Source organism: Anser anser, assembly GCF_964211835.1.
Source record: "Anser anser genome assembly, chromosome: 4".
Taxonomy (NCBI): Eukaryota; Metazoa; Chordata; class Aves; order Anseriformes; family Anatidae; genus Anser; species Anser anser.
Genome location: NC_139724.1, coordinates 28,995,796 through 29,018,398, shown reverse-complemented (window position 1 = coordinate 29,018,398; position 22,603 = coordinate 28,995,796). Strand labels below are relative to the sequence as shown.

The 22,603-nt window shown below is 37.9% G+C and overlaps 1 long non-coding RNA gene across 1 annotated transcript in view; it reads right to left on the bottom strand.

Moving 5' to 3' along the window:
- Nucleotides 1–9,414: 9,414 nt before the first annotated feature.
- Nucleotides 9,415–22,603, bottom strand: part of LOC310898912 — a 50,862-nt gene continuing 37,673 nt past the window's right edge. Inside the window, exon 4 of the long non-coding RNA XR_014583844.1 lies at nt 9,415–9,564. This is a non-coding gene — a long non-coding RNA (uncharacterized lncRNA). The remainder of the gene's footprint in view (nt 9,565–22,603) is intronic.

The following is a 22,603-nucleotide window of genomic DNA, read 5'->3' as shown; positions in this document are numbered from 1 at the left end:
CCCCGACATGACGTCACCCCGCCCAGCCCGCCCCCCTCCCCGATAAACGGCCGCCGGGGGCTGGGGGCGAGGCGGTGCCCGCCCCGCGCCGGGAAGGGGGGGTAGGGGAGGGAGGCGCAGCCATCGCGGTCTCGTGGCGGGGCCGGGCCCAGCAAGTGGCCCCGCTGCCTCCTGTCACGCCGGTCGTGAAGTGACAGCGGCTTGTTACGATCTTAAATAGTGAAAAGGCGGTTAAAGCGTTCGCATTTCTCCTCTCACCGCCTCCCGGCACTAGTTGCAGCCCTCAGTTTGTACTCAGACTTTCAGTCATACTCAGAATTTGCATCTTTGCATCTAAATGATATTTATCATTGTATCTTCATTTGTGATTTCACCTAATAGGGTTTGTAACCGCAATTTTTATAGCCTGAAAAATAAAATTGAAAACAGCCTTAATTATTACTGCTCTGCCTAACTATCGTAACATACAGCATCAAAATTCATTATCTCCTCTCTCTGAAAGGCAGCACTGGGGCGTAGCTTCCTGTTATTCACAGGATGCTTTTTCAAATACTGAATCAGTAACAAAATAAAATGAACCTTCCTACCCTTTGGGATCCTGATCCTCTCCCTCCAGGCAGGGGCAGCCGCATGAAGCTTCTGCCCGCGGCGTGAGGTGAGTGCACTTGGCACTGAGGTCTAGTAAAGGCGACCGATTTCATGAATCTACCGCTATTTCATTTCAGGGAGACACTTCAATGATTTCATTAAATGGAACAAAAAATTTAAAAGGAAAAAATACCCTGAATCCGCAAAGACAACTGCTTTTATGAGAATAACGAGGCAGCTATCAGCACAAGACAAGGGACCGGGTGACATTTGGACAGTAATGGTTAACTGAGAAAAGATGTATACTCGACAGAAGATGCAAGCCAGACAATTCATTGAAATAAGTTCATATAAAAAGACGAGCTCAGTTTAACATCACGGAATGATTTCCTCACAGTGAATTTCTCAGCAGAGCATCAGTCTGTTAGTAGAAATGGCTCACTGTAATTGCTACCACTGCACCCGTTAGCACCGGGGTAAATACTAGTTTAAAGAGAGCTGCAAACTTTTTTTTACATTCCTGTGAATTAGATTAAGTGAGCTGCAGTCGTACCTTTGCTTCCTTACAAAAAAAGCATGAGAACCACGCAACAGAGCAACTTACTATGACAGAAATGGTATCTGAGTTTGGCACTTACCATACCTGAACTTTTTTCTTTCATCCAGATTCTATGCTCCTGCAAACCAGTACAGCTGGGCTTTTAAAGGGACATGAAAATTACAAAAGAGTTTGTGATGAGCAAGGTCCTGAACAGTAGCTCCAGAAGTTCAGGGACATAGCATTTAAACACACAACAAAAATTTCATGAGTTGATCCTTCCAAGCATCAAAAATGAATATTGCATTTACAAAGCTTTTATAAATCCATGCATGATAGGACATTTGTACAGCTACATATCTCAAAATCTATGCAAAAACGTATGCCAAATTCTAGGCTTAAAGAAAAAACACAACACATTTAACATGGAGAATATGGCCAAGAAAAAGTGAGGGAACAAAGAATCAAGCTATATGTAAGGCAGAACAACAAAGGGAATTAAGGGAGGAAGTGTTACAACGGGTACTTTGTTTTAATGTTTGTAATGAGATTCAAATTGACTTACGAGTGCAACATCAGTTTGCAAAGCAATTACCAATTTTAAGTCAGGATCTGCAGGCTTGATCCATGAAATGAAAGACAGCAACAGCACTACTCTCCTGTTCAATTATAAGTAACTTAATGATTTGAGCCTTTGCCAAGGCTTTAGGATGTGGTTACACTGCCAGTTCAAGCCTACATAAGATGCTGCCACCAAAAGAAGGGACTCTTCCTTTCCTTCAGCTACTTTCAAGCCTCCGGGCGTCAGCATTAATGAATAGACAGACGATGCGGTAAGCAAGACCAGCTTACCCACCAGGCTGTCCAGAGATCTGCATATCTGAGAAAATCCCACCCCTCTCCTCTCCCCTTCCAGCTGTCACCAGTCCCTGGCACTCAGACCAAAGCAGCAGGAGCTCACCCGCGAGCAGTAGCTCAGCACATGGGTTGGGAAAAACAGAAGAAAAGAAAACAGAAGAAAAGAAGAAGAGAAAACAGAAGGAAAGTCTCCAGCAGAAATGTGGTCACGCTAACTCAAGCCAGCTGTGAAACACACAAGTGGAAGCCATTAAGCCATGGCCAAAGACTGATGATATTGAGTGCAGTGCTTTCCTTTCCTTCTGCTGACAGAGCTTCATTCACTAAGTCAAAACCAGCTGTCTTGGTGTACTGTACCTGTTCTTTGCAGTGGAAGAGCTCAAAACAGGAAGGAGCAAGTCAGTTCTTCCTTGGAGTTGATCACTGCTTGGCTGTGATATGTGTTAATTGTGTTATAGCAATTGTTAAAATGTGATAATTACATTTCCATTGTAATTACTTTTGCACTGATGATTTCTTCCTTTCAGGATAAAATAAAAGATGTTTCATTTGTTCATGCTATCAACATTAGAATCTGAGTAAAATGTAACCACGGTGCAACGATGCTAGAAATAGGTATCTCCGAGACTGGATCAAAGGTTTTCATTAGAATAATAAATAAATAAAACACAGAAGCCAGCCACTTATTTCTGCTTTACTGAAGTGCTTCCCTAGTCTGTTTGCCTTGCAGCAAGATCTTTAAAGCACAATTTCATGCGTATTCAGAATAAGATGCAAGTAATAGAAGGCAGAAAAGTAGAGCTTTTCAGATCACAAAGAATGAGTGTCCAGATACAACAGGGAAATGACAGAAACTGCTTGCCTTGTTCTTCTCCCTCCTGTGTACAAAAAAATCAACCAAATTAAGAGACGTCATGTCATGCTATACATTTGTGCTGTACATTCAACAACAGCAATCCATACTTCCCATTACCTGAACTAAACGAGCTAAAAAGCAGCGTCATAACTCGTTTCTCACTTTGACCTTGATACTCATCATTAATGAGACGGTTTTACTTTGACAAATTATGCAAGTGACCTCATGTACATGACCACCACCATAGCACCATGCACCTGAATGATTTATGGGTCTCTTCACCATGTTCCTTGAAATAGAGAGAACTCTGCACAAAGTATTTTTAAGGCAAAGTATTCATTTATCATCCTTTTCTTAAGTTAACCCTCTGTATTTTATATCCAATTACATCCTTCTGCCATTTCATCCTAACACTAACTCCTTCCTTCATCTTAGAACAGCGTGATGTTGATGCACGCAATACTGATATACTGGGTTGTTAATAGCATCTGGTTTTATTAACTTCGTATAACCCAGACATTCGGTTTTCCTCATTCTGCAAGTGTCTGCTGAGAGCCAAAATGCAAAAACTTTGTTTTGCTGTAAATTAAAGCACTTCAAAATGAGGACTAGGGGGATATCTGGCTTTAAGGAAATACTTGCCATGTGCTGCAGTGCAAGTTCTGTTCTAAAGAGAAGTGAGTCACTTTTTTACTCTACTACCAAATCTGTGTCATATTTGGCTTGCTGAATTATCCTTAATAATTGGAAGAGCATTTCAATAAAAAGATACACAGGTACAGTATGAGAATTAATGTACCACCAAGAGACAGCACACAAATCTGCACACGTGAGGATCTGTAGCAGCAAAACTCAGTGCTGGTAATTTAGAACCACGAGCAGGAAATATTGCCTCTGCTGCCAACCCTCCTCCTCTTTCATCCTTATAATATCATGTCTACAAGTGCTGTGCTTCAAGTTACCTCTCATACAATTTTAATTCAGACCTACATATCTTCATGCTCTACACATGATGATGAGACAATGTTACACTGGCTCCCAGTAGCAAGTATTTTGAATAGTTATTACTCCCATTTAAGAGAGCATGGTACCTCATCCTTCAGGCTTTTCCGGCTCTCAGTTTGTTCTCTGCTCGTAACAGAACTAGCATTACAAATGTTTCACTGTTTTCTTCTCTGAAATTTTACCACCAGATTGCATATATAATAGTGTTTTGGTAGCCAGTGTGCCTATTCAAGGTAACCGTGAACAAAACAGTGTTTTAACAGAATAAAAACAGTGAACATCAAGGCAGAAAAGCACTAAAAAGCTGTCTACCTACCAAAAGCACCACAACCAAGCAACAGAGTAAAAATAAGAGATTGGGCAAAACAGCACTATGAGAGAAAAATATTTCGATTTAGAGGCCATTTTGGTACCCGCATTATTTTTCCTCTTGTGATCTTTTACTCCAAGTTACCTACAGCTCCTACACTGTATTTCCTTCTCAAAGACATTCCTAATTCAAACATAGAAGGAAAGTTAACAGATTTTGCAAAACTAAAAGAAATAGTTATGATAATCCAAAATTAATATCCTGCTCCTGAGTACCACAAACTGTCAAAGGTGTGGTTTGTTGTACGTATTCTCTAGCTGCTTCACAGTAGCCTAACACAGCAGCTGTATTAGATCAATTTGTATTATTGAAGTAGAACAAGCATTTTTGGTCACTATAAAAAAAGTACATTTTTACAACCACAACTTATTCAAAATCTCATCAACAGTTGGGGTTTTTGGTTGGTTGGTTTTTGTGAGTGCGTGCGCTTTTTCTCTTAAAACAATAAATTAATGGCTCTATGGGACCCTTCATAGCTCTTCATAGGCGGGCATTATGCTAGAGATGGTGAATGCTTGCATACCCAAATTACATCTGCAATTGGTACAGCTACATTGTTCTCTCAAGCGCTCACATTGTCAGGATTAACTCTCTATTGGGGTACTCCAGCTTCCCATTCATTCAGGCATGGAAGACCAATTGCAACATCTAAGTCTGGCCCACTGCACTTTATTTGATTTGGAATTACTGTCCTGTGCACAGACCAGCAAAGCATTTCTGGTACAGTTCACTTAGTTGGTTTCTAGTTTTCACATTTGCACTTGAGTTGAAGCGCATATCCCATAAAGTGGACATTCTAACTACACTGACAGCGGGCCGTTCTTGTTTAAACTGTCAAGTGCTGCTATAGCATTTCCAGTTTCTGGCATCTTCTTGAATTTTCTCTCCTGGTTTGCATACTAGAAGAGCCATGTGAACTGGCTGGTCTCTTGTCCTGCTTTCCGTTATCATAGATAAATCGGAATTGCTGGATTCTCTTTAGATTTGTTTCCTTAACTAACAGGGGTCTTTCTAGCAACAGAAACCCCTTCAGTCTCTCTTGCTGATGACATGACCTCTGTAATATGCCCCCTTATGCCTTGCGCTTTTTAAGAAAGTAATAATTGAAACTTAAAAACTATCATCCAGAATTCATATATCTGGCTTGCTAACATCCCCAAAACTGGGAGAAAGAACAGGATTCACTTCTTGTTCCACACTACTGCAGCCATTTAAATATAATCAGCGATGCATTAATCAGCAATGGCTTTGAATACACAACTGTTAACAGAAATCAAGTTTGAGGTAGCTTAAAATTCCAGGAGTATGTGCATGAGCGTGCATGTGTGTGCACATGTGTACAAAGTGCACCGGCTCTTTTCCAAGCACAACAAAATTATTAAAAATAATTGAGGTACAGTGCTTAATTAAAAGTGTACGGCATCCATCTTTACCTTCTGATGAAAATTTAGTCAAGCCTGACAACACAAGACTACATGAAGAGGAAAGCCCTGATGAAGTTTGCAGGATACAAAGAAAGGAAAGGTCAGTCGATAACTCATTTAAATATGCTAAGATGTATATCTTCCTTTTTCTCAATCTGTAGTTGCCATTAACATATAAAGATCAGTTTTCCTCCCACACCTGACTCGACAAAACTCATCCACTGTTTAGGAAGTGGGAGACAATCATTTTCAAAATACAACAAAACAGAGTCTATACTAACAATTTACCTGAAGAGTCAGCTGATACACATTTATTGCTTGATTGCAGCAGCATCACTCACAAGTAAATCTAGGAGACTGCATGTGCACGTGCTAAAGAACAAACACAATGATCTTGCCTCTTAAATCAAAGCAAAAGCCCTAAGTGAGTCAAGCTAGTTATTAAAACGGAAGAAATGTGTTTGTCCTTTTCGCACAATGAACTAATAGTTATTTCACAAAGCCTAAAGAAGGCATCTGTGGCTTCAGATAGCCACAGACATTTGGGTATCAGACCTTCCTCACAGGCATAAGTATCTACTAAAATACAATACCTAGTTAAATACAGAGCAGCTTTCACAATCAATTTTGCTGGAGTACAGATTAAAAATTGCTTGTTTAGGGGTCACTTCTATCAATCCTACTGTCTCTGTACTTGTTATTGTCCTGAATTGTAAATTTTCAAGACTGAGTAACTAATTGGTGTCCTTTGAATTAGTTAACACACTTTCCTGATCCCTTGTAGCCTTCCTTCTCCCCATTGTCCTAGAAACAAAGCAAAACCTTGGAAGATGTGTGTACCCAGGAGAATCCTTTGCTTCATGATGTCCCCAAAATACTTAGTGAATTATTAAGATTTAGTTAAGTGATCAGACAAAGTCCATTCCTGGTTTCAGATTTAATTATATGCACACACACACCTCTTCTAGGTAATGTAAACACCACATAATGAGATTCCAAGTTTTAGAAAAAAGCAGTGAGTGTTCTACCTCACCCCCAGTTGGCCACTACTAATTCATGTTATTTCAATACATAGTAACAGTCCAACCAAAGAAGTCAAAACCCTTAGAAAAAAATAGTACTCAGTAGTATCCATCTTTGAAAACTTTTACAGCTCATAACAACCACTTTTTTTTTTTTTTAATAGAACATACCAGTCTTCACATTTTCTCTTCACAAGTCCCCATGGAAAACAGAAGGCCTCATTAGCAGACAGAGGTTATCCCATGGCATGTGGTATTCTGGCAGTGGTGAATATATTTAGGGTGAACATATTTGACAGGTAGGCCAAAGTTTGTAGTTGGAAAGAACGAACAGAGCCATTTTCTAGGATGGGTACTGTGTTTTACTCTTTCCAAGGTGTTTCTAGTATTTATAGATCAAAGACTGGGAGACTGTCATGGTTAAGGACAACAGCAGGCAGTGTTCAATGAAATTAAGATTATGTGGGCACGGTCTCCCATTCTTCACTTCCTAGGTCTACAATATCTGAATTTTACTGAGGACCACTGAGAGGATGTTGAGTTTGTCAGGTACTCGAATCAGGTTACATTCAGGTTTCTGAAAGCTAAAGCAACTATCCTCGACCAGATGTTTCAGCATCTGATTCTGTAGCTTCTTCACTAAGACATGTTTGCTGTGATTGTTGCAACATTACTGGTATTCTTGGGAATACCATTTCAGTTTAGTAATTTGTGCAAAGAACAAAAATTACTCACTGAATAAAATTTATTCCAATAACTAGAAGTAACTAAAGGATGTGTTTTATTGGTTTTGGTTAAACATTCTCTTCTACCTTTCCCTTCCTTCTCCAAGTAAGCAAATTGTTGGAATACACTGAGATCTTTTAACTTATTTGCCATGGGAAAATTATTTGACAGATGACTTCCTATGGAATCCACATCCCAAAGAGCTGTTGAGATAAATGACGTGGCAAGTATCATGCACAGCAGGTGGCAGAAAGGGTGATGTAACAGCAAAGCTATTTCCTATTTTGCAAGCTTGCAGGAAAGAGCCCTAACTTTTACATTTTCTAGGAATTAGGGCCCAGACAGAAAGACGTGGTTTTTAATGGGATACAAAGTTGTACTCAATTTTAAGTTTTACAGTTTTTCTTAATGCACTAATGATACTTCAGAAAGTCATTAAAAGACACATTTTAGGAAGTAACAGCAATCAAAGTCAGAACTCAAAAGACACATACATAATTTATGCTAGCTTCTTGGAAATAGAAATTCTTGTTTTTCAAGTTGATTCAAAGGAACTAGCAACTAGCACACATTGTTTGTATTTTTCTTAATGTGGCAGTATCTAGAGATCCAGTTCAGATGACATTGTCTGAGGCTGCCCAGTATGAAGTGAAAACTTGACAAAAAAACTTCTTCCTAGAGAGTTTACAGTGAGTACAATTATGCATTTGTAATTTCAGTAGGGATTGTTTACATATAATTTACTCTTGAACATGCTAAACTAAACCTGTGCTTAACATAACATTAAACTTCAGAGCTGCCAAGCCACCACCCATGTGTGTAGAGAGATTTTCCAATCTTGCTTCATGCAAATGTACAGGTGAACAGAAATTTGGTTGCTCTCTGCCACCGAGTTACTTCCATGTAGGTAATGCAGACCAGCCTTATCAAGCAGATGTAATTATCTTAATGGTAAATCAAATTTAATTATAGTTGCTGAAGCATATACCCCAATGATTTCTTTTGATTCAAAATACAGTAGAAATTGCTTGTGCCCATTACTCCATCTACTTCCCATAAGGACTACTAATGTGCCATATTAGTGTTACCTGTAAAATATACATACACACACCTCCCATCCAGTATCATGTACAAGCATTACTGAGCTTTTCTCATTTCTCTCACTTCTCAAGATACATTTGCCTCACAAAGAAGTAACAACAGTGTTCACCGCCTCAGTTTTAGAGAAGAGACACAGCTCCCAGCTTTGTCCACTGTGCAAGTCTGTAGTGCTTTCACTTTCTCTCGAAAGAAAGGCTAATATTTTTGTTCTCAGGAACTTTAATATTTACTGGAAACATTACATGACTCAACCTGATCCAATTAGAAAATCTTTTTCCAAGTATGTTAATGGCATTTAACAGCATACAGGGGCCTAGCTGCACAATACAAGTTAATGTAAGATCTTCAGAAGTTGCTTCATAAATTGAATTTCATTAAGCAGAACCCTTTTCTTTTCCTCAGAGCTAAGCAGTAAGGTTTCAGATCCACTACCCCACTGCCTGAGAGGCAATAGTTTAAGTTTTCTTTGAAGGAGAGACTTCTTGACAATGCTGCACTTTCTGTTTGATAGCTTCCTACACAAAGCAAAGCTCCATCTTGGAATATCAAAAAAGGAGCTACTGAAATTATATGGAGAAAATAACATCACCAATAGCATTATGGCAAAATGCATAGAGGGCTAATGGTTAAAGTAAATTTTTCTGTAGGAAAAGGCCACGTAGATCCAACCCTGAAAGTGTTATAGTAATGTCATAAATTAAAGCATTATTCTTCCTCTGGGCTAGCAGATCTTTCAAAGTTTGTTTTGTATGTCGTAGCACATGCTGCTTTAAGTATTTGCAGCCACTTTTCTGCCTATCCACGTGCTTAATGCATCTTGAGAAACAAACATCAATTACTTAAATGCTTGCTGATTTTGTCAAAGTACAATTGTATTAGTTTGTGTGGCAACTGATATGCACAGATACAGATTTTGAAAAACCATCTCATGTTCCCAGATGCATTTATTTTGTTGATTGCCAGCATGTTTGACAATATGGTTAGCACTTGAAACAGGCACTTGACGTGGTAACAGACATACCATACAGTTCTCATCTTGTGGAAGTCTCATATTTCTTTTCCGACAATGGAAGTACCTGAAAGGTGGGAAGACAACAGATTTAAATCTACAAAGCAACAAAGCTCACTTTTATTGTAAATAACTAACAGCCCCTGTTTCCAGCTGGAGATTAGTGTGCTTTTCACATCATATCACTCCCATGCTCACTGAACCCATCACCTCCTACCAGCTTTTATGGAGGTAATTAGTTTTCTAACAGACCCCTTATTAACGTTACACTTTATAAGAGTGGGAGGCTTCTACATTAATTAAGAACTGTGGTAAACTGTGCAGGAACTTTTCAGTTGAATGAAATTCCTATATTAAAGCATTTTCTCGTATATATTTACCTTGTGTTGCATCTTATACCACAGTAGTCCTTTTGTAGAAAACTCTCAACAAATATCCAAAACAATGCACACAGGCATTAAGAAAAAAACACCAAGAATTATGTACACATTATTTTTAATCACCCCATTTGCCTTGTCTCAGATTTCATTACAACTAAAGACAAACATAACACTGTGCTACATGTGTCCAGTAAAGGCTGATAAGAATACATTTCCAAGCACAACAACACAGCACAGAACAGCTCTAGAAAATGACAGCTTCTTGTTGAGATACTATGCAGACAAAGAACTTCAGTTGCAAAAATCAAGCCTGAATGTTTTTTCTTTTTTTCCTCTCCATTTACTAAATGCAAATGTAGACAAAAATAAGTACCTGATAGGTACAGTCTAAATAAGTACACGAAGTCTTGAAATTTTCAGTTCTGTATCAGCAGACTACACTTTGAAAGGACGAGCCTTCTGGGAATACTTTATCCAGGAAATGGATGTGAAGAAAAGAAAGTAGATGGAGCCCTTTTGCACCATGCAAGGTTCTCTCTTGTGGGATAACCCCTCAGCTTGCCCAGCTTTTAAAGTGGCTCTTAACCTCACTTGGTGATTCATTTTGGCTTCCTTTTACAGGGATATGACAAGTAGATGACAGCAATCAAGGCCAGAATAAGAGAAAGCTCTGGTGGACTCCTGGTCTGGCAAAGAACATAAACAGGACTCCTCCTGTCTTCGTTGGGCAAACACTGCTCATTATTTATACCGCTGTAGGGTAAGAGTAGAGAACCCAGCAATGGCTGCCATGTATTTTCATAATGATAGAAATTTGTAAACATTTGCAAGTAGCATTCTTGTGTTATTCCTCCTTCCTGTATGGATGTAATAGAAAGCAAAAGCTTAAAACTAATTTTTCCTTACCATTACACTGTGGAAAAACCATTCCACATCAGAAAAAAAACAAAAAACATGGTTAAAAAAAGGAAGAAAAAACAGACTGCCAATGATGAAATGCTTCCTGATTTCACAGGCCTATCAAAAATGGAACACAGTTTTAGCACTTGATCCGGAACCAACAAAGCAATCAGGCTTTACCATTTGTTCAAGGTCTTACACTTCTGTTCTGCAGCATCGAGCCCTTCTGGTCCTCAGATGCTCTGTCTTTGAAACTACTACATAAGTCCTTCAGTAGAAAAGGTTACTGTTTATTTGGAATACAGGAGAGTCAAGTGACTCATACTCCTAATTCAAACTCATTCCATTTTGAGATTGCCTAAATCAAGCCAAAATTATAGGCATTCCATTCTTTCAGAGTATGTAAAGCTCAGGTGTCAAAGCCAAGACTTCCATTTGAAAAGTTGCCATCATAACTTAGAACTTATAAAAGTAAAACTTTGAAATTGTACAAAATCTTAATAGATGTCTCAGTGGAAAAGTCTCAGTGAAAACGTCCATGGCAAAAGAAAATGTAGGTCCTACTTTTTCCTTTTCTGACTGGAAGCCTGAAGATAAACTGTTAAAGATTCAGCTAATTTTTCCCTGTGTCAGCAGCAATCAGAACTGAAGTGAAACAGTATTTACCTATTTCTAAATTAGTACAGCATTCATTTACTTTTCATGCAACAAATGATTTTATCCATTTTAAAATTTACTACAGCATAACATATACAATATATGTTATATGTTATTATGTATATTATTTTATATATATACATATACACACACACAATATGGAATTGCCGTAATCAGGGGCAAGGCATGAACCCCAGGCACTCTTGCATTTAGGTGATTTCCCCACTCATACTGTTTGTTTAAAGAGGTGACCACTATCAGCACTCGGGCATGAGGGTCACTTGCTGTCTAGATGGTAGGGGCAGGGCAAAATATTTTGAGTGGGGTGATTTCTTGATACCTTAAGACCTTAGAAGTTGAAAAGGCAAGCATTTATGGAGTTGGACACAGTTTAAGTGGCATGAGAACAAGGGAAGAGTTTTGACTTGTAGTTCCAGTTCAACCTATATTTTACTGTGTCCTTTTTACCTAACTTTGCTATTAATGCATTTACGTTCCTCTATGCTTCAAGTTGCACAATAAAGAAAAAAGATTAATGTCAGCAGTGGCAGTTAATTTCATATGTTTCATTTGAAAAATATGTGGCTGATTTCTTAGCATACAAGCATTATACAGCAGTCTATATCCAGCCCTCAATTAGTATATGCTTTGCGGGCATGGCAGAAACCGTGCCTTGCCCTGTTATGGAATACGGTATCAAAATAAATGATTTATCACTAATTTACATCTAAATTTAAGAGACATTCATTCACTTAACATTTTTTTTTAGTTTTAAAAAGTTCATGACATACTGAAGTACAGCAGCTACAATAAAGCTTTGGAACATGGTCCTCTCAAGCTCAGCTAGTGACCTCTAAATTCTTGTTAGGAAGTTGTAAGAAACTTCTCTAAATGACTACAGAATAATCTGTCCTTAAGAATCTTTTTTTTTTTTTAAATATTTTTTCCCCTAATTATCATGAATTAGTAATTGTGTACTTTGGTAGTCTGTAACAAGACCATTCTTACTACATATGTAAAACCTACTTCTGCTACACAATCATATGCTGTTGCTATTTATATCTGACCAAGGGTTGACTTCTGATCTTCAGCTAACACATAACATACCCAGGACCGGATCCTACACTATTTAAATCAACTAAAGCTAATAGTCTGCAACTATTTTGGAGGCTAGTGACACATTTCACATACCTTCATGTTCTAAAAATCAGTGTTTGGTTGTACACTGGATCAGACTGGGATGGAGCTAACTTCCCTCATCGCAGCCCATGTGGTGCAGTGATTGATGGCTAAAACAGTGCTGGTAACACACCTTACTCTTGGCTACTGCTAACCAGAGCAGTGCACAGCAAGAAGACTTTCCCACCCTGCTCCCCAGCAAGTGAGTAGGCTGAGGTTGGAAGAGGACAAGGCTTGGATGGCTGACTTGAACTGCCAACATTGTGCTCTGCAATAAAAACTGGGGTGGAGGAAGAAGGTGGCACAGGGGTTGGTCTTCCAATGGGGCTGTTGCTCAGAGCCTGTCTGGGAAGCAGCGTGCTTGTGGGAGGCAGTGAGTAATTGCCTTTGCATCACTTGTGTTGTTTTTGCCCTCTTTCCTTCCTTCACTTATTAAACTGTCTTTATTCCAACCCACAGGATTTCTTGGTTGTGCTCTTCCTATTCTCTCCTCCCATTCTGCTGGGGTGGGGGGATTGAGCGAGCAGCTGTGTGGGTGGGTTAACTGCTGGCCAGGGTCAACCCGCAACAGTTTTAAATGCATTTTTACCAGGGATTAGGAATTTTAATGTCAAAAACCATGGCCAATTCACAAATCTGCTCAGAAAAAAAAGAAAACTCAGAAACAAAGAAAAAGACAAATTCCTATGTTTGTTATGTATATTTGCCTATGGATCAGGGACATAAGAGCGGGGGGAAACTTATCTTCTTCCAACCAATTTATATTTAAATAAAACTACCTTAAGAAATATGAGCTACAGCAGCCCCCTGAGATGACTAATTGCTAAGATAAATTAATTCTTTCATGAGTGAAGTGATAAAGTGATAAGTTTTCACTGTTTATTACCATCCATTTCTAGCATCAGTTTGAACACTGGCTTCAAAGCAAATGGATGATTTTCATTAGAATGTCTTCCCTTTAACATACTATAAATTCTGTTAATAGTATGGGAGATTTTCTGTTTCATCACAGAGTATCTTTTTTGTTTTGTGCAAAACCAGTGAATGGAAAACAGTTTTTAAAAATATTAAAAATTGGTCAAAAACAGATTCCAACCCCAAACTGAACTGTTTGTTGTTTCTTGTTTTGTTTTTTAATTTTGAACTGCTAATGTTAACTATCTTATTGTTGCTAATTTCTTTCTCTACTTTCCAACTAAATTGTTAATAACTTACAATATTACAAATTTGCTGTGCCTACATTTTGTCAAAACCAGAACTGTGATACAGTAATAAGCAGTAATATTAAAAAGAAACAGCAGACATTCATTAAATACTTCATTAAAAATTATCAAGGGTATTTTCAGGCTCTGGAGTGTCTGAGCTGGTGAATCTGTTTCCTGAACATTAAACTCATTTAATTTCTGGTTGCACTACCCATTGTTTTTCAACCAGATTTCTTCATTTTGAAGATCCTTTTTGAAGTTATCCAGATTTTTATTATTATTTAACATTTAAGCCATTCACCTTGAAGAAATGAGGTTTGGGTGACAGGACATGCAGCAGTCCCATTGCGAAAGGTGGAGCACAGCAGCTCAAATAGCCCAGCACAGCCTTAGTCACAGAGCTGCTAAAGTTCAGCCGGAGAAGCTCTAGAAAACAAAGCCCCACTCACTGGGACACACCTTATGTGCTACACGCACCATTCACTTTTCTAAATATCAAGTAGCTGGGCCTGAATAAACCAGAGCTATTACACACCATGGTAACAAAAAGCTAGGCAGCAAGTCTAAAACAAGCAGTCAACCTGGATGCCAAAAGGTCATGCCATGCATTGAGTAAAAGGACCAGCATTTTAAATACTCCACATGAATTTTGTATTTTGAAAATAAGTAGGTCAATCATTCATTAACCATGGATATTATACTGTTTTTCTTCTATTGAAGAAAAACAAGAAAAAATCTACTAATCTACTTTAACTAGGCATTTTTCTATATTTTTCAAGTGGAGCATATACCATCCATTAAATGGGCTCAAAAATAATCAACAATTAAAATTACCATCACATTAAAGCCAGCTTTTCAAAATGGAGTACGATGTAATTGCTTCTGAACAATATTCTGCCAAAAAATATTTGCTCTTTTGTTTGTTTGAAGCTTTTTTGTCACATCCTTTGTTGTAAGTATGAAACATAAAACCTACGGGAGCCAACTCCTTGTTGCTTTGAATGTATTTGCACAAATAGACGAGAGCAAAGTGAAGAACTTACGATACTGGATCTGTAAATTAAAATATACGTAACTTATGGCCACATCTTGAAAAAGGTGATCCTCTCTTGGACCTTTAAAAACGAGACATATAAGAAGCATGGAAATAGATAAAGATTATATTAACTCAATTACAGAGAAAGCTACTGCCTTTTCACTCATCTGTGCAATTACCATACTATGATTGTTTTCTGGGAAATGACTTACAATATCTCATGTTACATTAAAGAAAAACTCCCACTGCTTAAACATCTGAATTAAATCTTATCAATACAGAAATACGTTGTTGCCAGTCAAAGGATCACAATGCTTTTCCTATGAAGGAAACTTCCCTTTCACGTTACAGTCCAATCTTCTACTGTATCTTGATATAGTATGGAACATAAGAGGGACAAGAAATCATTTCACTTGCACTGTAAGCTTTCGCAGGTCCTCTATTCTAAGTAACTCTTGCTTAGTTACTCTTTCAATCCATTATTCGTAATGCAAATGACTTGCAGCTTAAGAGTAGAAGGAAACTACAAAACCTCCCAACATGTGAGAAATTAGCAAGTGTTACTTTGCTGTTCTATATGCAGCACAGAGTCAAATTTACATTCCTGATTTTTTAGCTTTTTATACTGAGGTTTCTCATGCTATTTGAAAGGAAGAAAGAGAAAAACAGACACCTTGTATTCACTTTGAACTATATGTTACATTAAATCATTTTCTGAAGAAACAAGCTGGGGAAAACCTGCATGATTTATTCAACATAGATGTTGACTATATAAGTGAACAAGTATGTGAGCAAAAGTATCTTGGGAGGAACCTTAACCTTCAAGAATTTTGAATGCTTGTTACAAAATTGGTAATTCTTGTTTATATAACAATCTGTACAATATTTTATATGTCATTCACCAAAAAGGACTGTATTTACAGAAAAAAATGAGTATCTACCTACATCTGGAAGAAACTGCTCACAGAATGAGAATGTAATCAAGAATGTCCAGGATAGTCTCAAAAAGTAGGCTGTTAGTCAACACAACCCAAATTTGATTTCTCATCTATCTACAGAAAATGAACTGGCTCTTTCACTCCGCGAAAAGCTACTTTACCAGTTTCTAAAAGTCATTGCTGTAATGAAGTTACGTTTTATATATTTCATTCCAGCACTTCTCATTCATCAAGAACTTACTCTGCCACTGTATATAAAATGCCATTGAACAAAGCCACTGAAAAAAAAGGGGTGTGGTGACCATGCAAACTAGTTCACAAGAAAAGCCAACACATGAACAGACAAAATGAACTGTATTGTATCCTGACTGTAAACCCTATGAGATGTATGAAAAATATAATCAGCCACTGCATATAGCTATTTCATTTTGTGATGTACACCTGACTGCACACTATTTTTAGCTATCAACAGACAGCTACAGGACATGACATTGAAGGTGCTGGCTTACCGAGGAAGAGCCATTCATTTCTCAAATTAGAATGTTTTCCTCAATAAGTTGCAACATTATTATTTGCATTTCAAGTATAGTAAATTTTATGTTTCCTCTAGAGCCACCAGTGTTTCTGTCTTGGGCAGTTTCATAATAACTTCCCAATCAGATAAAAATGCCCCTTATATTTAAGGCCACAACCTAGACCTGTGGGATTCCAGGCAGCTACTGTTTTCTGTGCCTTCCAGACAAGAAAAGAACATGCTATTAGAAGGAAAGACAAACATGTAAAGACGATAAGAGTTTTCTTTCATTACTCCACAGACTTGGATTTTTTTTTTTTTTTTTTACACAAATAAAACAGGAGGCTGAAAAATGGCCTTAAAACTAATGAAGCACAGGTATGATTACTGGAAGAGTTCCCCATGCTTCCCAATTGGCTACTACAAAATACAAAAATCTAATGAACCAAAAAATAGAAGAGAAATCCAGTCTACTTAGCCTGGCTTCTGGACTCTGGAATACTATAAGAGCTGATAACAATCATGGAGAACAGTAGCTGGAAACTGGAAAACAGCATCCTTATGAGATCAATATACTCCAGTTTCCTTGGATATTTCTAAATTCAACAAAATCTTTTTTGCCAGTTTCATTTTCAGATTTTTTTCCTGTATTATATATTAATATAAGGATAAGTTTTATACTAAAGTGTAATTATTTATATTAATGCTATTTCATTATTATGTATAAATGACATCACATTACTCTAATAATCTAATATTTCTAAAAATATCTTATTTGTATATACTATTTTATTAGTAGAGTTAATTCAGTTATAATTAATACTCGTATTTCTGGGTTTTCTCTTACACAAGATCAGTGTTATTGACACTACAGACACTTCTTGCTTTTACTTACTATGTATGATCTGATATCATCAGGTCAGCTTGTCCTTAAGAATTCAATATTACAGATTTTATTTATTTTTACTTTTTTTGGTATTACATACATTGTGCACCCTGCCAAATACTTATCCTTGTGCAAAGAATTCTTTCAGTACAGGTCAGAATGTTGGACTGCAACGTATTAGTTTTGCTGAAAAGGTCTGTAACCTTGACTGCTGTAAAGATTATTTTTTCCGACACTTTGGCTCCCTACCCAACATTTTGAAGGAGTGTGGCATGGGAAATATGAATGTTAAAATAGTCTTTCAAGTTTTCTACTTCGCTGCTTCTACTTAGTCAGCCAATATTTCCATATTGTGGGTCAATATGGTAACTCAATCCCAAACACCAGTGCAAGTCTGGATTGGCATTTTGTTTTATCAAGGAGCTCCGTGTGTAATACACAATTTATGTAATTACATGAGAAGTCCTGCAGACTGAAATTATGCAACAGTGAACAAGGGTGGTGATGCCAAAGCCTGCGGCTGCTGATCTGAGTACAGCCAGTAGTCACAAGGCCTGTGCCAACTACACCTGTAGCAAGTGGGAAATAACTAGAAAATAGCAACTGAAAGTGAGAAAAAAGTAGAAGTTTAAACTGGTAATAAGGGTAAAAATACTAGGGAGGAAGCAGGTGCTTCACTTCTCTGCATCAGTACTTTTGCATGGTGCCACTGCCCAACACTGTCCAGCAGCTTATCCACAAACACCAATTCTTCATCACAAGCATCTGAAATAATGATTGTTTCAGCTCTCCCAAGAAAACATCAAATTTACAGTTGAGTGGTGTGAACAAGTGAAGCATCAAGCCTGCTGAAAAGAATGATTATCAATGATTAATGCCAAAAGCCCTGGAGTATGAAAATCTTCATGAAAACAGAGGCAGACAGATAGAACTGACCATCAGGGTCCAATTCTTTCATTAGCAAGGATACCTTTAGTAACATGTTCTGATTTAGCTGGATCAGAAAGTGGGTATTTTAAGCACTGAGTGCAACACATACTACTGAAAAAGTGCTGTGCTTGCAGTGCCTGTGCAATACATATTTACTATTACACATTTACTATCAAAGATGATCTATTTTGTAAAGAGTTATGGCATCTTGGCCTGTCTTCCATGCTGTGCTTCAGGTGCATAGTGCAACGACTTGTCACTGTAACAGTACAGTCAGTTTGGTACTGCTTTAAAATACGTAGCTTTAAGTAGCAGATAAGACTGCAACAGTCTTGCTTTATGGTTAAATGCAAGATCTAGCCCTTAATCGATGTAAGGTACCTCATGATTATTACAATTTCTCCTAACACAAAAATGCATGCATACAAGAACCTACTGCTGAAAGTTCACACCATAGATTACATTAAATATTCTCCTAAATCTCAGCAGGGGGCTTAGCATCCTCTTGTTCACTTTTGCAAGTTAGAATTAAATGAGTTAAATATGTAGGTTGTAAGACCAAATTCCTACAAAAACATTTACTACTGCAGTGAATTTACTATTCTATTCAACAACTGAATTTCCATCGGAATATTTTTTCCCTTCCTCTATCTTCGAAGACTACTTTTTGTGGTTCTTTTTATCGTTTTAATCTGCAAAGGTGAGATATGTTGTCACAATGTGGAGAGCTCAAAACAAAGTACTAGATGAGATGGTTAACTCTGATTTCGGTAACTCAAAACAGCCTGAATCTGAGATGTTGCAGATGGTATGGAGGAGGTGAAGTATCGTTTTGGCCATGGAATCACATTTAAGATTTTTTGGTTTGTGACATAATCGAGTGATGGGACAAGACTCTCAGATCTACCACTCTGTCCCCATTCTTTCCTGCTTCTTTTGCTCCAGGACACGCAAGTGGCAGGGTTTTCCTTGTACATATAAGTCTAGCAGAGAATATGAATAACAGGTTGTCATTCAGATGAAAGACAGAAGATCCTGGAATAACTGACAGACACTATCAGTCTCCACAAACAGACTGTCAAAGCTGGATTTCTCATTAGAGCATAGCAAGCTCTATCCCCAAATCACAAGTGTAGGAGCTTAGGGTGCCATGCTTTGAACATGTGCAGAAGCATGAGCTCAGGCAGCAACCAAGAAATAGAGACCCCACTGCTACCCAGGTAAGTAGAAACTCCTAAATCAAGAAGTAAGATTCATGAACTACATGCCAGTTTTTCAGCTAGTATTTCATGCCAACCACAACCCCACCACTCCTTGTCAATACACGTCTCTATTCCTCCTGCCTGGTGTTGCCAGTGCTTTGAAAAATCAGCGTGCCATGGCAAAACAGCTTTGTACAAGCTTCATTTCCCTCAAAACTGCTGCCTGTCTGTTTTTATTTAATGGTCTTGAGCCAAATAAAAGTAACAAATACCTAACATGGAATTATTAATCATTTGATTGTTAGACCACAGATCCATCTGAAACCACATGAAGTGGCATCAGCCCCTACCACAGTAGCCAACACAAAGTAGTCAGAACAGTGCATTTCTATCAGCTCTATTTATCACACTAATTATCCACAAGCTGCATTGCCAAGGAGACATCCCTCCCAAAATCACCTGAATTAATGAGGCTGGTAATTAACTTTATTTAGCTCATTTCAAACTGATCCAGGTTTTGACATTTACTGATTGGAATCTGCAACCTTTGCATCAATTATTTTGGCATAACTTGTGACCAATTTTAGGGAATTTTCTGACAATTTCACTGAGTAACCACAGATGACAAAATCTTTTTCTCATGAGGCATCCTTGAGAAATAGGTGCGTCTTTATATGCTGACTAATTCATCTACCTATATATCATTCTGATGACATTTTTCAGGTGATTTTTTTGAATAAAGATGGATGCTAGTAGTTGGAATCCTGTGATCTGATGATACAGACCACCTCGGGCAACAGAAACTACTCCATCCCCACTACTAATACATGACAGCAAACAAATGGAAAACCCAGTTGTCGAAACCCAGTTGTCATGGTATTTGATTTCCTATGTCCTGGATATCTGTCTTGATATGGCCATGGTCTTCCTGCAGTAACAAAGTTACTAAGTTTTTATAGCCACTGTCATTTATTTTTAATGAGAAGAGAAATTTTGAACCCAACTCACATTACAGCTGGGGAAATAGGGGCTGTTTATAAACTTTTCCACGGGGTTCTCTTATGCCTGTTGACAGAAAATTTGTAGGCCAGGGTCCTGATGGTAGTTGCATTAGAAGCCAAATTACTCTTATACACCCAAAAGGAAGAAGAGCACTTTATGACCTGAGGATATAGATTATTCCCTTCCTCCAACACTTCAAACCTTCCCCGGATGACAAATTGCTAGGTTCCCAAAAGATAAACTTTTGGCCTTTGTACTTTATTTCATGTCTCATGAACCACTATGGGCTAAACTGTAAATCAGCACTTGAGCTTAATTCTTAAATCAAGTGAGATATCCTCAAGCTGTTTTGACATTAGAGCTGTTTACAACTAGCTCAGCGATCACTTTGATTTTCAACCACTTGTAACTGCTTTCTATTAGTGTAGAACACAAAAACAAATTAAGCTGTCCTGAGGCAGCTACTCTGTCTGATCTCAGAAGAATTGGGGATTTTATATACACACAAACACACTTTCTAATTCCGTGCTGCAGTTTCACAGGAAGTCCCCCCCCTCCCTCCATGAATGCAGCAGCAAATGTGATGTAATAGGTAATGATTAAGTGCAAGTCATTCCTGTATAAATCTTATTTCATTCTGCAGTAGTAATGAATTTATACCAATAACTCTGCTGTTTCTACATTTCAGGTCTTTTGGGACATTTCAGGGACCTGAGTTTTGTATTCCCTTATGAGAAGTAGTGAAGGACTTTTTGCTTCAGCTGTATGAAAGCTTCCAGAAGTAGGGGATGTTGGGAGTTACAGCTTTTCTGCCATGGTAGCTCTTAAAGAAGTAATAGAAAGTATATTTGCATAAATGACTTGATGTGAATCTGAATAACTCAATAGTTTTTATTTTTGCTTAGCAACTTGAGGCTTAAGCTTAAGTGATGGCAGTATTAAAATACAGCAGTAGCACCCATGGCTGCTGTAAAACCATGAGCATATATTTGCTTATAAATGTTACACCTTCTAGTAATATATATATATTAAAAAAAAAAATTTTTCCCCATTACCAAAATCATGGGAGTTTTTTGATCTAGGATCTTTTGATTTTCTCTACACTGTTTTTGACCAATGTTTGTTCCTTGATGAAATTCTCATAAGGATCTGCTGCAGAGTTGAAAATGTTTCAGCTTCCATCTGCCAAAGTTGAACATGTTTCCAGGTAGGTAAGGCCCAGAGGATAATGCAGATCTACGCACTAGAATTTGGTAATAGGTAACACTACTGTTGAGCTCCCTTCCCTTATTTCTGCCCAAGCCATGCAGATGGTAACCAAGCACCAGATCCAGCTTAGGATTTTTTGAGTTCTAGCCAGGATCAAAGCTATACAGAATTGCCTTAGCCATCACAGACATCAGAGCAAAAAAGCTGTCTAATGAGATTGTTGCAAATAGGCTCATTGCAGCAAAAATAATTTCACATAGTAATGAAGTCCACAGTACTACTAGACATTTGTACACAAGGAAGGCCCCCTGTTTTGCTCTCACTAATTCACCAACTTCAGAAGTTCCTATATATGCTGGAGAGCACGTACTTAATATGAACTACTTGTAAGTACTTTGCCAGAGGGGACTACAAGATGGAATTGTACATAATATGAAAAAAAGTTTTAGCCCAGGAGCACTGAACGATCTGGAAATTAATTTGATAACATCAGATTCTGAAAACAGTCTTTTTTCTTGGCATACTCACAGAGCAATGTTTATCTCCTCTTTGAGTTGCAAAGTTTGTCCCATCCTAAATTAAAAACAACTAGAAAAATCCAGTAAATCCGTTCTACTGTGAAATCTCTGATCATCCCATTTAAACCAGGATGAAAATCGATAATGAAAATTTACTACTATCATTGGGGTCTACAATAGGTTTATCAAAAAGAAACCCATTTGTCTCTTACACTGTTACTACGGGTATTAGCTTTCTGCTGGGCTCCTGCCCTGCGTGTTAAAAAAAAAAGGACATCTTGTATCTCTACCCAGTAGAGAGCTCTAAACTCTCTGGCAAGCTCAGTTACCACCTTCTCTGACACATCTGCCAGTTCTGACATAGTCTGCATCAACTGCACTGGGCCAAGACAGTAAATCAAAATAATTCACTTGCAGGTTTCTGGAACATCCTGTAGGACAGCTGCCACCCAGTAAATGCTGAAATACAGGAATCATTGGTATCAAAGCACTAGCAAGCCTTTTATTACTGCCAAAAGTGATGATGATAGGTTGATAGCTGATAAGCTCT